Raw genomic sequence first — 15,000 nt, 5'->3', positions numbered from 1 at the left:
GCTTCTGTTTTCTTTCGCTCCTGGCTGGGGATGCTGACGGTGCTGAGGCTGTGGGTGGGTTGGTGCCGTGGGCGGTGGTGGGGCTCAGCTGAGGGGAGGACTGCAGCCTTAGCTTTGTCAGGAGCGTGACAACCTCGCGGGCGGGGACAAACACGCCTTAGGGAGCAATTTCCACCTCAATCTCCCAACCCTTAATTACGTTTACGGAGTCTGAGCCTGTGTGACCTTCATTGAGACTCCCGAGGCTCTTGAAATGTCCCGAAAACCGCAGCGAAGTGAGACATGCTGCAACGTGGGGAAGTACAGAGGAACGAAGAAACAATAGAAACACAAAGAAGACAACATAAATCAAGACGAAACATGTAAGAAAACCGGAATAATGGAAGAGATAAGGATAAAAACTTGTATGTGAATAAAATGGCCTCTTGGATGTCAACATTTTCATTGCGTTGGCCTATTCGAGTGACAGAGCAGTGCGTCTTTCTGTGGTGGCGGGAAGGTGCTAAGACAAGAGGCGCGCGCTGCCACTACTACCACCGCCCACCACCACCACCGCTGCTCCCCACCCACGCACTGCAGCAGAGGGCGGCGGCGGCGGGTGGTGGCGGTGTTGGTGGAGGCGGAGTGGGTTCGGGCTAGGTAGATAATGAGGCAAGGTGATCGTGAAGGAGTGAGGCAAGACAAGGCAAGACTCCCGCGAGGATGTTAATGAAGGAGCAAATGAAGGCCGCGAAATTAATGTGCACAGCGAGACGCCTAAAGTGAATATTAACAAAGGCGAGACGCGAATGTATGAGTAATGAAGAACAAAGAAGGACATCCTGGAGGGCCTCGCTGAAGAATTTGGCGAGTGTAGCAGGATTAGGGAGCCAAGAAGGACTTATGATAGGATACTAGCAAAGAAAAACACTAGAAAAGGAAAACATGCAGTGTAGGAATAAATTAATTGCAAGAAGGACATCCTGGAGGGCCGCGCTGAAGAACTTGGCGGGTGTAGCAGGATTAGGGAGCCAAGAAGGACTTACAATAGGATACTAGCAACGGAAATAGAAAAAAAAAAGTGTAAAAATAAATTAATTGCAAGAAGGACTTCCTGGAGGGCCTCGCTGAAGGACTTAATGATTGTAGCAGGATTACGGCACCAAGAAGGACTTATGATTGGATACTAGCAACGAAAAAGACAGTGAAGGAATAAGATAACTGACTAAAAAATACATCCTACAGGAGTATTTTGAAGGATTTACTCGAATATACTAACAAAGAAAATGATAGGAATAAAACAATAGACAAAGAAAGACATCCAGAATAGCCTCCGGTGAAAGAGTTGAAGTGGGAAGAAAATAATTTTAAGCCACTTTGAGTAAAATTCCAAGTACCATAAAAAAGAAACGAACGTGTGGAAGAAGAAAAAAGAAAGAGACACGCCAAATGAAACTAAGAAGAAAAGAGAAGAATTGAAGGAAAGAGAAGAAATGAGATACGATAAGAAGGTAGACAGGAAAGGCACGACGGATTTCTCAGGATAAAAATAGGTGATAACTCGTAAGACTGAAATTAAACAGCTGCACAGGATGACGCGATGGAGGAAAAAAAAGATCACTGACAAAGAAAGGACAATGAGTGACAAGACGAGATAGTTATGCCTTGTTATTATTATTATTATTATTATTATTATTATTATTATTATTATTATTAGAGGCAGAATAGTAATGATGTAACAAAGAAAGACGAAACGCAACTTAGATGAGTGACTAAGCAAAAAAAAAGAAGAAAAAACTCTGCTTGACATCATTAAGAGAGAGAGAGAGAGAGAGAGAGAGAGAGAGAGAGAGAGAGAGAGAGAGAGAGAAATCCGTTGCCCCGCTAAGCACTCGCCAGTAACTCGACACAAGGGCGTTGTTGCTTCGTTCGTAAAACTTGAGAACACTTCGTGACGTAATAATCTACTTGAAGGGCGATGAGGCCAGATGTCTCTCTCTCTCTCTCTCTCTCTCTCTCTCTCTCTCTCTCTCTCTCTCTCTCTCTCTCTCTCTCTTGATATTTATATTCCTTTGTTCTTGTTTTGTTCCGTTTTCTCTCATTCTTTTGTTTTTCATTTTGTTTTTCATCTTTCCTCACCCTTCCTTTCTTCCTTGCATCTATTCATCTCTCTCTCTCTCTCTCTCTCTCTCTCTCTCTCTCTCTCTCTCTCTCTCTCTCTCTCTCTCTCTCTCTCTCTCTCTCTCTCTCTCTCTCTCTCTCTTGTGCCAATTATCCAGAGAGAGAGAGAGAGAGAGAGAGGCGTGAACGAGGAGGAAACGTAATTTGTGGCATTTTTTTAAATCCTCGTTCGTTTTTTTTTCTTTAGTCACGTAATTCAGTTAAGTCGTGCAGGAGCCAAGGCAGAGAGAGGCACTGCTGCCGAGACTGCTGGCACTGGGTACGGAGGAGGAGGAATACAAAGGAAAGCCAAACAGCAACAGATCTCTTGGTCCTTTCGAGGGTGTTTGGTAACTGCTTCTAACTGGCTACAGATAAGAGAGATAGGACAGTACAGGAGGAGGAGGAAGAAGAAGAAGAAGAAGGAACAGAAGAGGAAAACAAAACAAGACTAGTACGAGCATATCTATTTTCTCAGCAATACAAAATTCTGAGGCTCATTTTCGTCATTTCTCAGAGTGGCGGGAATTAACACTTTTCAGGGGAAGGCTGGAGAGGGAGTGGGGTGTTTAGGAGGAGCAGGACCTTCGCACGCATGACCTCCCGTGGGGTTTGGTAGTAATAGCTAACACTGACTGGGCCTGCGCTCTTGCTTTCACCTCCTAAGGCTGATCTGTTTATAGCCACGGAGGAGGAGGAGCGCCAGGTATTTGTTGTGTTAATGTATTTCGCCTTCAGGTTAAATAGTATAGAGAATCACATTATCAAGTGTTTTTTTTTATTTTATTTCAGTTCCTTTTCCTTTCGCCTTCTGGTTGAAATAAATGCGAGTATAGTAATGTTAACTAGTAAATTTCTTTGTTTTCGTTTACTTTTTTCTTCGCTTTGAGGTTGAGAATAAGTATAGAGAATCAGAACAACCAGTAAACTTTCTCTCTGTCACTTACACTACAAGAAACAATAACTTCTGTCAGTCGTGGATTCGTGAACGCTTCGCTTTCTCACCACGGCTATTTTCAAACGCCACACAGATCACTACTCGTGTTCTAAAATGTGTTTCTCTTCTTAATAGTGTAGAAATCTTGCTAACATGTCACTGGAACCACCAAATGAATACTCGTAAAAAGTCTTAGAACTCCAACCATAGCCTTTGTTAAGTAAATAGCCCAGGTGTGGGTATAAGAATTTCAGAGTATTTTCGTTGGAGGTGCTGCAGTTTTATATACGAGATCCTTGAGGGAAAAGGTTGATAGATTTATGCCATGATGGAGTGCCCCTCGCTGGTTATTTGTCTGGTGGTGGGCGCGTCCCTTTAACAGCCTGTGTACACCTGCTGCCAGCTCGACGAGGGGCGCGGGGGACACAGGTGGGAGGGCGTGAATTGGGGAGGTGCGGGGGAAGTACAGCCCTTGTCACCAACCTCGCGTATACATGTCCTCCTCCTCCTCCTCCTCCTCCTCCTCCTCCTCCTCCTCCTCTTCCTCTTCCGTTTACTTCAAAGGTCCAGCGTTGTTCCTGTTAGCTTGTGGTGGCACGAAAGGTGTTTGTTTATTTATAGTCTCCCCTGCTAAAGTATAAAGGTCAGGGTATGTTTGCTAATCAGTGTGTGTGTGTGTGTGTGTGTGTGTGTGTGTGTGTGTGTGTGTGTGTGTGTAGATGTAGTGTAAAAGATTCGAGTCAAGGTCTTGTTTTCTTCTTGCCTCCCTATCTATTTATACTCCACGTGTGTGTGTGTGTGTGTGTGTGTGTGTGTGTGTGTGTGTGTGTGTGTGTGTGTGCGCGTACGTATGCGTCAATGTAGCAACCCTCACTGAACCGAGATCACCCACACAACCTCAATCAAAAGTCACAATAGCACATGAAACCACCACTCACTCACTCTCTCAGGTCAATTATACTTTCCTTAAACCTTACCTACGCTGTGTACCAAACCCTACACAGCTCCCCTCCCCACACACACAGTCTCCCCCTCACCTTCAGAATGCTGCCAGGTACGAGCGGAACTGACTCAATCCCCACTCTAGAATAATGATGAATGTCCGCCTGCCTCTCTAAGGAACTCATCAATAACACGCAGGAAGCAATAGGACTCTCTATCCAGACTAGCTTATTGAATCAGTAGCATTCAGCCTCGTGTTCTGAATATTCATTGTGTGTGTGTGTGTGTGTGTGTGTGTGTGTGTGTGTGTGTGTGTGTGTGTGTGTGTTTGTTTCTAGGTGGGTGGTAGTGTTCAGAAAGAGTGACTTCTTCCTGAGAGAGAGAGAGAGAGAGAGAGAGTATAAATCAGGGTACGTTTTCGTTTTGCGTGTTAATTATTGGTTGGGTTCGATCAAGATTCTGTGTTACGTTAAAAAAAAAAAGTTAGGAAGGAAGGGAGGAAGGAAAGGGAAGAGCAGAGAGAAAAAAATTGAAGAAAGGAAGGAAGGAAGGAAGGAAAAGGAAGAGCAGAGAAAGAAAGAAAGAAGGAAGGAAGGAAGGAAAACTGAAGATAAAGTAAGCAAAACCTATAAATTAGATACGGAAATGAAAAAAAAAAAAGTAAGTCCATTTGTAGATATGAAAATATAAAATTATTAACAAGAGAGATAATAAAGGAGTAAATGAAGGAAGGAATGAAAGAAAGACAGGCAAGAACCATAAATGAAACCAATACACAAAATATAGACTATGAAAATTTTAAACACAAAATCATAAATAAAAGAAAAAGTCAATTAGAACGACAAAATAAATGTAAATAGGACCAGAGAGAGAGAGAGAGAGAGAGAGAGAGAGAGAGAGAGAGAGAGACCCATCGGAAACTTGAGGTCGTGGAGGCGTAGTAGCTGAATGACAAAAGGCAAGGAGTGAAGAGCTATCTGATGAGAGGTGCAGAGGGCGTTGCGTCACTTAGGAGGAGGAGGAGGAGGAGGAAGAGGAGAAAGAAGAAGAGAAGCAGGAGGAGACTCTTTTCTTCAAGGGTGTTAGTGAGCGGCAGTGAAAGATGAAGAAGTGAGGGGAAGAAAATCTGATATAATCTTGGTTACGTGTATCTCTCTCTCTCTCTCTCTCTCTCTCTCTCTCTCTCTCTCTCTCTCTCTCTCTCTCTCTCTCTCTCATAGTCACTTTTCCTCTTGTTTCTCCTTTTTCCCTTCCCTATACATCCCTTTTCCTCGTCCTCCATTTTCCTATTTTTTTCCTGCCTTTCCTAGTTTTCCTTTACGTAAATCCTGACCACACAATTTCTCTCCGTATTTTTCCATCCCTTCCATTCTCTTCCCTTCCTTCCTTTCCTCACGCATCGCTTCTTTTCCTCATCTCTTTCATTGCCTCCCTGTTTCCCCTCTGTGTCCTCTTTCTTTCCTGTCCTTTCCCTTCTTCTTTTCCTTCCCCTCCTTTTTCATTTCAGTTTTACGTTTCCCAGTTCGTTGTGTGGGTGATATTACGTCCCAAACCACGAAGATTGATTTCCGCGGCTATCCTCCTCTTCTTCCTCCTCCTCCTCCTCCTCCTCCTCCTCCTCCTCCTCCTCCTCCTCCTCCTCCTCCTCCTCCTCCTCCGTCTGTAGTCCTAGCGTTTCCTTCTTCCTCTTTACTTATTTATTTTTTGTCACTTCTCCTTCAGCCTTCCTCCTTTCCTTCCCTTCTTCCTTCCTTTCTTTTTCTTTCGTTTTCTTTTTTTCTTCGTAGTTTTATTGTTTTACTTTCGTTTTTATTTCCTTTTTTCTCTCCTGTCCTTTTTTTTCCATTTTCATTTTCATCGTCTCATTCATCTGTCACTTTCCAATTTTTTTTTTCCCCCGTGTCACTCTTTCATAATTTCTCTCACTGCCTCTTTTTTTTTCTTTTTTTTTTTCATTTTTATCAACCCTCTTGCATGTCACTGGACTCTAATATATTCTCTCTCTCTCTCTCTCTCTCTCTCTCTCTCTCTCTCTCTCTCTCTCTCTCTCTCTCTCTCTCTCTCTCTCTCTCTCTCTCTCTCTCTCTCTCTCTCTCTCTCTCTCTCTCTCTCTCTCTGATAACCAAGTGGAGTCTTCGGTAGCTCGAATCAATGTAGCGTTTGTGGTGCATGGCTCTGCTTGGAAAGGGGAGAGAGGGAGAGGGAGGGAGAGTGGGAGGAAAGGGAGGTGGGAACAAAGGGTCCAAGGAAGTCAGTGCAGAAGGATAAAAGGAAGGAAGGAAGGAGGGAAGGAGGGAGGGAGTGAAGGAGAGGGAGACGAAAGGGAATGAAAGAGAGAGAGAGAAAGAAAGAGATTGTGAGAGGAGGGAGGGGGAGGAAGAAACGTGGGAGGGGTGTAGATTGGAGAGGGAGAGGAAAGAGTGTATGTTAAGGATGTTAGAGGAGAGGGAATAAGGAAGAATGAAGGAAAGGAAGAGACAAAAAGGATAGAAATGTGAGAATAAGAAGATATGAATGAATGAAAGAAAAAAAATGAAAATGAAGGAAGGAAGGAAAGAAGGACAAGGAATAAATAAAGGAAATAAAGCTGAAAAAAAGAAGATATTGGATTGATGAAAGGAAGAAAAAAAGAAAATGAAGGAAGGAATTAAGGACAAGGAACAAATGAAGGAAGTAAAGGAACAATTAAAGTAATATTGTGAAGGAGGAAGGAGGTGGGGTTGTAAAGGAGGGGTCATGAGAAAGAGAGAGAGAGAGAGAGAGGGGGAAGGAAGGAAGGAAGGAAAGAAGGGGGGAATCCTTCAAATACCATCCTTTCGCTCCTTTTCCAGGCGTACTCTACATGGCTAGGAGAGGGATGGGAAGAGAAGAGAAGGGAAGGGAAGGGAAGGGAGGGGAGGGGACGATGGGGAGACAAGAGTACGAAGAAGGGAGAGAAGGAGAGAAAGGGAGGCTAAATAGAAGCAGGGAAGGAGGGAAGGGGAGGTAAGGAGGGAGAGGGGGAGGTAAGGTAAAGGAAATGAATGAAGGGGAGATGATGATGGGAAATTGAAGGGAAGGAACGTTGACCTTAGACTCTATTCATGTTGAGTCGAGAGAGAGAGAGAGAGAGAGAGAGAGAGAGAGAGAGAGAGAGAGAGAGAGAGAGAGAGAGAGAGAGAGAGAGAGAGAATCAAATAACATACATGAAAAAGAAAAAAAACCACAATAGTAATACAATAAAATGACAATGAGGAGACAGAGACACAGACAAACAGACAGACAGACAGACAGAGAGATACAGAGAGAGACAATTAGAATGAAACACCATATCAAGAAGACGAAGAAAAAAAGACAAAAAGAAAACGAAATAAAGAGATGAACGAGTGAGAAGAGAGAAAAAAAGTAAGAATCTAAGGAAGAAGAATTTCAAGGAATGGGAGGCAGAGAGAGAGAGAGAGAGAGAGAGAGAGAGAGAGAGAGAGAGAGAGAGAGAGAGAGAGAGAGAGAGAGAGAGAGAGTTAGAGAGGCCACCTTTACGGAACACCTATGCGCTGACGTCACCAGGTAAGCCATGACGTCACACTCCGCGGAATAGGTGAGTCTTGCTTCATTAAGACTCACCTGGTGTTCGTGGAAGCTGGACGTGGCCTTGGTAATGATGTCTAGTGGGGGGGGGTGAGGAGGTGGTGGTGGTGGTGGTGGTGGGGGTGGGAAGAGGCGAGTGTACTGAGTAGTGATTGTGGTGGTGATGGGGTGCAAGGAAGGGAAGAGAAGGGAAGGGTATGGAATGAGAACGTATATGTACTTCTAAGTGATGGGGTGTATGTGAGGATGGGGGAGGGGGCCAGGTTCAAGGGTGGTATGGATGGTGGTGGGTGGAGATGGGGTGGAAGGAGGGTAAAGGAAGGGAGGTGTATAGAATGGGTACCTCTGAGTGGGAGTGGGAGGGAGTGTAGGGGGTGAATGGAAGAGGATAGCGGAAATTTTGGTTGTTGTTGTTGGTAGTGGTGGTGGTGGTGGTGGTGTTGGTGATGATGGTGGTGGATGTGGTGGTGCATGTGGTAAGTTTCCGGTATGCTGTCCTTCCACAACGTCCTGGGGTCAAGAGGGTATCCGGCTTAAGACAGACAGACAGATAGACAGACGCCAAGCAGACAAACGTTACAAATGCACATCCACACAATGAGTAAGATATAGACGTGGTGAGAGAAGCAAACAGACAGACAGACAGAAAGATAGATAGATGTGCAGACAGACTAACAGACAGATAGAAATATGCAAGAAGTGAAGTCAATATAAACACAAACCAGTAATTGGAAACACACACACACACACACACACACACACACACACACACACACACACACAGAGGCAGAAAGAGGAACAGGTTCACGTCGATAATTGGAGGGCAGCGAGACCTTGAGGACATGAATACGAGGAACTCCTCTCTCTCTCTCTCTCTCTCTCTCTCTCTCTCTCTCTCTCTCTCTCTCTCTCTCTCTCTCTCTCTCTCTCTCTCTCTCTCTCTCTCTCTCTCTCTCTCTCTCTCTCTCTCTCTCTCTCTCTCTCTCTCTCTCTCTCTCTCTCTCTCTCTCTCTCTCTCTCTCTCTCTTTTTATTTCCTCTTCCACTTCCTCTCTCATATTCCACCTCCCTCCCTCCCTTTCCTTCTCCTCTTCCACCTCCCTAAGGCGCGGATCCCACCTGTCGTAAACTTAGAACAGGTGTGAGTCTCTTAATTAGCCTCACGTGTCGTCTGAAACAGGTGTGCTCAGTGCCCTACCTGTAGCTCACCTGCCAATTACCGCCACGTGTTCAGGTGAGGGAGGGATGCGAGGGGGCGCTTAGAGGGAGTTTAAAGGGAAGGCTTAACTGTACAGGAGATTGTTCGTGTCCTTCAATATAGTGAGTGAGGTGTCAGGTAAAGGAGGTGGGAATGAGGGTGTGGGAAAAGATTTGGTGAGGGAAAGTAAGGTTTGTTTCGTGTGTGTGTGTGTGTGTGTGTGTGTGTGTGTGCGTGTGCGTGTGTTATAGACAAAGTTATACTGGCAAACATACATATAGACGGATTAACAGACACGCAGACAACTTGCATACAAACAGACTGACAGCCAGACAAAATTATTGGATTCTGCGAGACAGTCAGACAAACAGACAGACAAATTAACAAACTGATAGCTCACGGTTTCAGCCAGACACCAAACCAGCAGGCCAGACAGGCAGACATACAGCCAGCCAACCAACCAGACAAACAGACAGACAAGCAGGGAGACAGATCAACAAATAGATAGCTAGACAGTGAACCAGCCCAGCCAGACATTCAGGCAGACAGACAGGGAGGGAGGCAGACAGGCAGACAAAGACTAATGGTTTCTGCTCACTTTAGTCAGAAATCTTCCCAGGTTTTTATCTTGAATACTGGGAAAATTCCTCGCCAGTCTTCATCCACTGGAATTACAACGTGGAGCTGGAAAAAGGAAAAAAAAAACAAAAAACAAATCTGGTTGTCCTTGTTCCGAATTGTTAATTTTATTGATTCACCGTTCAAGTTAGATTTATTTGTTAACCTTTGCTTCTTTATTAGACTCCCTGTTGTTGTTGTTGTTGTTGTTGTTGTTGTTGTTGTTGTTGTTGTTGTTTGCTACTGATACGGCTATCAATTCTTATTATTCTTCTTTTAAACTACTACTACTACTACTACTACTACTACTACTACTACTACTACTACTACTACTACTACTACTACTACTACCTCCTTACCGTCGTGTGATAGTGTTCCCTCATCGCCCGAGAGCCACATTCACGCACACTGTCTGTCCTGCCGTGCCGCGCCTCACGTACCCGCGCTATCTGATAAGAATAACTGGCTCCCTTAATCACTTCCTTAGACTGTTACTTTTAGCTTTACTGAGAGGGACCGACCGACCAACACACTGACTCTCTCTCTCTCTCTCTCTCTCTCTCTCTCGCTCTCGTTCTCGTTCTCGTTCTCGCTACTTCCCTCCCCTCTCTCTCTTATCTCATCCTTGTTGACTCATCTTTTTTTCTTATTTTTCTTTCATTTTTTTTCTTTTTCTTTCTATTTTTAGTCTTGTGATCGGTGTTGCTGGTTCTTTGCTGAGTTCCTTTCTTTTTTTCTTTTCCTTTCTTTTTTTTTTTTTTTTTTTTTCATCGGATTTTTTTCTTTTCTTTTTGCTCGTGCCGTAAATGGTTTCTTTCTCTCTCTCTCTCTCTCTCTCTCTCTCTCTCTCTCTCTCTCTCTCTCTCTCTCTCTCTCTCTCTCTCTCTCTCTCTCTCTCTCTCTCTCTCTCTCTCTCTCTCTCTCTCTCGAAGATAATGATAGAAAAAATAACAATGGAATGATGAAGGGAAGAGAGAGAGAGAGAGAGAGAGAGCTGCTAGTATACAGTGCCACGCCCGTAGACTTACACTTGACCCCACCGAAACGTGACGCCCCACCGAGAATGAAGCTTGTTGACTTTTCACGTAAGAAGCAGTGGTGGTGGTGGTGGTGGTGGTGGTGGTGGTGGTGATGGTGGTGGCGATGGTGGTGGCGGCGGCGGCGATAGGGCAGGCATGTTGTTGTTGGCCGCTGGTGGTGGTGGTGGTGGTGGTGGTTGGCTTCGGCGCCACTCTGCTCCTCCTCCTCCTCCTCCTCCTCCCTTGGCGCCATACACGTCTCCACGCCACAACATAGAGAGAGAGAGAGAGAGAGAGAGAGAGAGAGAGAGTGGATAATTTTAATGTGCAGCACGAGTGAACCCAGGTCGCTTTGGTATGGAGATGAGGGAAGAATAATGGAGGAGGAGGAATAGGAGGATGGGGAAGAGATTTGGGGCCAGATTCAAGTCCCAATCCCTTCACTGCCCACTAAATACACCCCATTCCTCTTCTTTCTCTTCTTCCTCCTTCAGCCTCTCCGTCTGCTGCCGCGTCAGTCGGTGCCTCTCTTATTTATCCTGTCGTCCACTACAGGTCGTGCGTGGAGTTTCTTCATATGTATGTTGTGTCTGAGTATTTCTGTCTTTCCCTGAGTATGGAGAGGGCGGAGGGGGCAATGGTAACAGGGTGTGTAGGCGGGAAGGGTTGGAGAGGGAGGGAGCGGCCACTGACTGTTTTACTAGTGGCGAGGCGAGAGTTACACTGTCGTAAACACTCCTGGGAAGCGGTAGGGAGGGAAGGTGGAGGAGGAAAATGAGCACGGTACTGCGGGTGCGATTTTTAGTGTTTTGTTGTCGGGTGAGTGTGACGGCGAGGCGTGGCGAGGTGAGTGCTGCGTCGCCTCCGCGGCTGAAGTAGGTGCTGGGAGGGAGTGTGTACAAGATGTTAGTGGGGTACTGAAGTGGTCTGTCGTGAAGGCTTTCCTAAGAGACGAGAGTGGTCCGAGTGACAGTTGCTGATACCGTGGGCGATGACGAGACACGGGGGACGCTGCGCCAGTCCGCCACTCGATGTGAGGACAGCCTTGACGTAGGTAGGGTCTTGTTGTCACATGACGCTTATGACAGTGTGTCCTCCACCACCTACTCACTCACTCACTCACCGCCACCGCCCACCTTTGGTCAGCAGGCAGTTGGAACGGTGCAGGTGAATCAATAGACATTAGTGTGGCGAATGTGTTAGTCAGCGGCGGCTCCAAGGTGGCGGGAGAAGCAATGAGCAACGCGCGTGCTTTGGCAGTCACCAGGACTAGAGACTGACAGCGTGCAGGTGGATGTGCGGCGCGAGCAGAGCCCTTGGCGGGAGTGGCGAAGGGCAAAGGTGCCGTGTGTACCAGCGGCAACACGATTGGTGTGGGCCGGGTTGACCGCCCCCCGGGAGGATGTAGCCAGAAGTGGCGAGACCCGGGGGCGGCGGCACCACTGCGGGCCATGTACCGCCTGGCCTGGGGGGCGGTGCAGCGCGGGCTGACCGACGCGCTCCTGGGCTACGCTGTGGCCCTCTGGAAGCGGTCACGCCCGCGCCTCTTGCCCGTCCCGCACCACTCAGCTTGGAAGATGACGAAGATGCTTTCTGTGGCCTCCACCATCGGGACTGCCCCTGCAGAGGACACCCGCCGCCCCAACAGTCCCTCAAGGTAACGCCATGCCCGCCACCACTCAGGTGGACAGGCCAGCAGGCGCTGTGTAGCTCATTGTTGTTATTTTTTCCAGGAAGGTGACCAGGAGCTAAGCACCGCAAACTTGCTTCTCTTTATTGTGTTTTCCACCACTACAAATCCAGGAACAGGCTCAACTCTTACACAAACAGAGGGATTGCACAACTCTCACACAGGCATTATTGGTTGGCTCCTGCTAGGTAATGAAAAAGTAGGTAGATACACTTTGAGAACACATTTTGTCATTTCCCGTGGGGCGGCGTGCGGCGCTGAGCCCTGAGTAGGCGGGGATAGGGTGTGGATACGGGGCCGCTCTGCCATTATTTCCTTGCTAGCTTACAGATCATCCTTGAGACACATGAAACAGGAGAGCAGCGAGAGACCATGCCCCGCTCTCTCCCACGCCCTCCCCAGAATACTTTGCTGCTCGTCCCTTTGAGGCATTGTGCGGGGAGGACAGGTAGGGTGGCCCAGAATAGCTCAGAATCCCCTTGTGTGAGAAGGCCAGCGAGACAAAGAAAATGGGTGCGCTCCCTCCAGCCCCAACTCAATAAGAAAGCAGCTTAGGGTTTCCTTGAAGGCTTTCCAGTGTTTGTGCTGCTGCTGTTGTGTAGCAGCTGGCTGATGTGGCTCAGGGAGATGTGTTTGTTGACTGTTTGGGAGGCTCACACACACACACACACACACACACACACACACACACACACACACACACACACACACACACACACACACACACACACACACACACACACACACACACACACGAAAAAAATCTGTAGAGTACAAGAATGATACGTTATAACACCAACAACGACAACAACAACAACACTCTCCCCTCCTCCTCCTCCTCCTCCTCCTCCTCCTCCTCCTCCTCCTCCTCCTCCTCCTCCTCCTCCTCCTCCTCCTCCTCCTCCTCCTCCTCCTCCTCCTCCTCCTCCTCCCAACAACAACAGCAACATCAACAACAACAACAACAACAACTACTACTACTACTACTACTACTACTACTACTACTACTACTACTACTACTACTACTACTTTTGTCACCTCACAACATCTCCCCAACCTAATCCTTCACTTTCAAAGCTGTGGAGGGATTGTGTGGAGTTGGGCTGGGCTGTGTTTGTGGCTGTGGCTGTGGCTGGCTGTGGGTGTGGCTGTGGCTGGGTGTAGGACGAGGTGGTTCATGGCTGACTGGGTGTGTGGTGGGTGTGTGGGTGTGGTGGGTTGGGTCACCTTTCAGTCTGGGTCTTGTCACAGTCTTAATAGTTCCCACGGCCTCGAGTGACACCTGAGACTGACCTGTTCCGCCCTCCACCTGTCCACCTGTCCTCACTCAACCCCTTCACTCGCTGTCTTGTTTGTTTGTCTGGAGTCCTTCACCCTTCACCTCTTTATTCCTTCATTTTCTTTTTTTTTACCCTTAATTCTTCATTTCTTTTTTCTTTTTCTTTTTTTTTCTGTTTTCGTGTACCATTTTTTCATAATTCTTCTTCCTTTTCTCTTTTTTCTTTTAGCTCTTTCCTTAAATTCCTTCATCTTCGTCCATTTTCCTTCGCCTTTTTTCCTTCATCTTCCTTTTTTTTTCTTTTCTTAATGCTTCATCGCTCTTTCTTATTCCGTAACTCCATTTTTCCTGTATTTTTTCCCCTTTTTTCTTTTACTTATTTGCTTTGATTCCTTGCTACACTTTCATTTATACTTTTCTCGTTTTTTTTTTTCATTCTTTCGTCTTCTGACCATATTTTGTTCTTATATCCTCCTTTTACTCCTTCAGTCAATTTCTTTCAGTCCTCCATACTTTCCTTTCCTCATGTTTATCTTTTCCCTTTTTCTTCTTTTTTTTATTTTTATTCCTTTCCTTTTCTTTTTCTTTAGTCCACTTTCTCATCACATTTTCTCTTTCTTTGCTTCTGTTTTTGTTTTTTTTTCTCACGATCCTCACTTTCTTCTGCCTATCATTCGCTGTTTTATTTCTTCAGTTTGTTTCCTTCCACTAGCATTTTCTTCACTGTCCATCATTTTTTATTGCTCTCCTTCCCTCTTTCTCTTTTTTTTTCCCATTGTTCTCTCCTTCCCTTCACTACTGTACTTATTCATTCCTTCACTTTCCAATCGTGTTTTTTTCTGTTTTCTTTTCTTTCATTCCTTCACTTTCTCACTCCTTCATTCTTCATTTCTCTTCTTCTGTTCTCACCCTCCCACTTTTCCTTTCACACACACATCCCTTTCACCCTTTTTTTTTCTCTCTCTCTTCCTCTTAATCACTTTCTCCCTCTCTCCTCTCCTTTTCTTACTCCTTCTTCATTTAATATAATTCTTGATTACTCATTCTTTATAATATTGTTTTAATGACTCTCTCTTTCTCTTCCTCCTTCCTCTCTTTTCTCTCTCTCTCTCTCTCTCTCTCTCTCTCTCTCTCTCTCTCTCTCTCTCTCTCTCTCTCTCTCTCTCTCTCTCTCTCTCTCTCTCTCTCTCTCTCTCTCTCTCTCTCTCTCTCTCTGTGTTTATGTTTTGTTGTCGCCTCCTCAAACTTTCCCTCTCTCCCTCCCTTCCTTTCTCTCTCTCTCTGTGCCTTTCTCTAGTGTTTGGCCCCGACCCTCACTCACCAAGCCCTGTCCTGTTTGAGTTTGGTCGATCTTACCCTGTGTGTGTGTGTGTGTGTGTGTGTGTGTGTGTGTGTGTGTGTGTGTGTGTGTGTGTGTGTGTGTGTGTGTGTGTTATATAATTGGTGTTTTTTTTTTTCCTCTCGGTTTCATGATGTTATGATCGAATACTACTACTACTACTACTACTACTACTACTACTACTACTACTACTACTACTACTACTACTACTACTACTACTACTACCACCACCACCACCCTGACCTTTACAACTTCCTATGTATATTTGCTCTA

The 15,000-nt window shown here is 45.9% G+C and overlaps 1 protein-coding gene and 1 long non-coding RNA gene across 7 annotated transcripts in view; both read left to right on the top strand.

Moving 5' to 3' along the window:
• Positions 1-1,429, top strand: part of LOC123500165 — a 24,582-nt gene extending 23,153 nt beyond the window's left edge. The window contains exon 2 of the long non-coding RNA XR_006673200.1: positions 1-1,429. This exon is cut by the window's left edge and continues 72 nt beyond it. This is a non-coding gene — a long non-coding RNA (uncharacterized LOC123500165).
• LOC123500164 (cytohesin-1-like) overlaps positions 1-15,000 on the top strand; it is a 226,200-nt gene that overhangs the window by 181,512 nt on the left and 29,688 nt on the right. The gene's annotated exons all lie outside the window — the stretch shown is intronic.

This window comes from Portunus trituberculatus, chromosome 50, assembly GCF_017591435.1.
Source record: "Portunus trituberculatus isolate SZX2019 chromosome 50, ASM1759143v1, whole genome shotgun sequence".
In the NCBI taxonomy this organism is placed as follows: Eukaryota; Metazoa; Arthropoda; class Malacostraca; order Decapoda; family Portunidae; genus Portunus; species Portunus trituberculatus.
The sequence above is the reverse complement of the archived record's forward strand: the minus strand, read 5'-3'. Positions and strand labels throughout refer to the sequence as shown.